Source organism: Miniopterus natalensis, chromosome X, assembly GCF_054644295.1.
Source record: "Miniopterus natalensis isolate mMinNat1 chromosome X, mMinNat1.hap1, whole genome shotgun sequence".
Classification (NCBI taxonomy): domain Eukaryota; kingdom Metazoa; phylum Chordata; class Mammalia; order Chiroptera; family Miniopteridae; genus Miniopterus; species Miniopterus natalensis.
In genome coordinates, this window is record NC_142103.1 from 52,126,213 (window position 1) to 52,128,839 (window position 2,627).

The 2,627-nt window shown below is 38.4% G+C and overlaps 1 pseudogene; it reads right to left on the reverse strand.

Moving 5' to 3' along the window:
* Positions 1-234: 234 nt before the first annotated feature.
* Positions 235-1,113, reverse strand: LOC107541026 (ADP/ATP translocase 2 pseudogene; annotated as a pseudogene).
* Positions 1,114-2,627: the final 1,514 nt, after the last annotated feature.

Here is a 2,627-nt window from a genome sequence, read left to right on the forward strand (position 1 = left end):
AATTTGTTATCAAAAGTGACTGAAATAAAATATATAACTGAGTCCCATCATAATCATGAAAATGGCTTTAAGAGAAAACTTGTCAGATGAATATTATTTTTCCCATTTTCAACCGGTAAATAGTTGCCACTGAGAAACAGACAACTGATAATCTGTCAAGAATGCTCAAAGCTATGTTACGCAATACAACATGCCTGCTCACAGGGGTTGGGGGAGGGAAGACTAGGAAATAATTTATGTGAACTCTTTGATTTCATCATACAAAGCAAGCACAAAGCACCAGCCATGCTTCTGAGAACATGCTTCATGAAACCTTGAAAAATGTTTTGCCTCCTTCAACAAGAGCAATCTTCCTCCAGCAGTTGAGGGTGCCTATGTACATGATATCAATACCTTTCCACACTGACTACATCATCATGAGATGAGGAACAGTGTCAAATGGATAAGAAGCCAACCCAGCCACAGCTGTGACGGATTGTGTAATCATCTAGATTATAAAGATGTGAGTACTCTTGGGATCTGGAAGCATTCCCTTTGCTGTATCATAGACATTGAAATAGGCATTTGGTAAATGGTAATACCCTGCACAGACACATTAAAGCCTTGGGACAGGCCTTTAATCCTATCAGGTTTGTAGATCTTTACCAGGCACTCACCTAGGCCTTTGAATTCCCTTTCAGCTCCGCCTTTGCCCATATCAGCTACTAGACAGCTATGGGCAAAATCAAGAGGAAACACAAAACCAGTGACACCAGCTAATGCGAGATTCCCTGCAAAGTATCACCAAAACTGGGCTCTCTTGTCCACATCTCCCAGGAAATTCTGCTTGTATTTATCTTTGAAGGCAAAGTTTACAGCCTGGGTGGGGAAATCTCTGAGCACATTGACCAAGTTACCACACCAGAAGGACAGGACTCCCTGCTCCTTGGGGTTATGAATCATGCAGTCTATAATGCCCTTGTATTGGTTACCTGCAGTGATATGCTTGCTGGCATGTTGCAACTGCAGCAGCAGCTTGACCAGCTCGATGGGCACTACTGTTGTCTTGGAGATGGCTGCGACCACTCAACCTGCCAGGAAGTCCTCGGCAAAGGACACAGTGGCACCTGTCATGTTGAAAGGAAAGAAGAAGCAGGTGACAACAGGCCTGAGATCATAACTGGCTGGACTTCGGGACTCTAACATTTTTAATTTTTTAATTAATATTTTTAGGATTTGTTTTGTCTTGCTTTGACTATTTTTATGTTTTGTTCTGTTTTTTGGTGTGTGTGTGGTTTTTTTTTTTTTTCTATTATCAAGATTTTCTTGATATTCTCTGCTTTATTGCTGGGATATTATCATAATAAATTTATTGGTTTTCTCTATTGTTTTTCCATATCTCTTATTCGCCTCTGTCCCTGCCCTTGCTTTAACTCTCTCTCTCTTCTTGTTGCATTAGCATAACTTTCTTTTTGTTTTTTTTCTTTTTCTCCTTCATTCTGTCTTCCCGTTTTTTTACTTGTTTGTGTTTGTCTTTTTTTTCTTTTTCAACCGTTTTCACATTCCACTTTCCAACCTTATTTTTTGATCACCTTTTTTCTTTTCAGAATCTTTGCCCCTTTTGTCTCCCCATAAATTCTCTGTTTTTTACTTATTATTATTATTACATACTATTAGCAATAATATCTTTTTCTCTCTTTCTATTTTGTTTTAGTATTTGTGTTCTCTCTTAGCTCTCCCAATTCTAGTTTCTCTTGGGTTGTTTTCATTGTGATTGTTCAGAAATTTTGTAAGTTACTGGGGATTTTTTTCTGTCAGTTTGCTGGTGTTTTGTTTTGCCCTTTCAGCACCTGTAGAATAGCTCACAAAATGTGGTTGTGGCTGAGCCTCACAGTTAGCCAACCTTAGAGGAAGGTCCTCCTAAGGATGGATTAACAACAATCTAGACTCAATCACAACAGGAAAGCCTACAGAATCCACAAAGGGGACACCCATAAAAGGGACACACTTAGAACATATAGCTCAGAAGTATAAGGAAAACACAACTTAGTTCTCCATTGGACATACACTTCAAAATCCCACCCCACAAGACTGGGAGACAGCAAGTCATCAGAAAAAGACCTTGATGATATGGAAGTAAGCAAGTTATCAGACATAGAATCATTGTAATGGTTATAACGATGCTCAAGGAAATGAATGAAAACTACAAGACACTTAAGGGAAATTACAGGAACTTAGTGAAATCTTCATCAGCATGAAAAAAATACAGATATGATAAATAAGAACTAAGCAAAAATGAAGAATACTTTTTTCTGATATTAAGAATATGCTGGAAGGAATTAAAAACAAATTCAATGAAGCAGAGGATGGAAGAAGTGAAATAGAAGATAAGGTAGAAAAAACTGCTCAAACAGAGCAGCAAAAAGAAAAAAACACTTAAAAAGCATGAAGACAGTTTAAGGGACCTTTGGAACAACATGAACAGAAATGACACTCCCATCATACTGGAGACAGTGGAGGAGGAAAGTGAGCAAGGGATAGAGAACCTGGTGGAAGAAATAATGACAGAAAATTTCCCTAAGCTAGTGAAGGAAAAATCCACACAAATTCGGGAAGTACAGAGGGTTCAAAACAAGGAGAGCACAAAG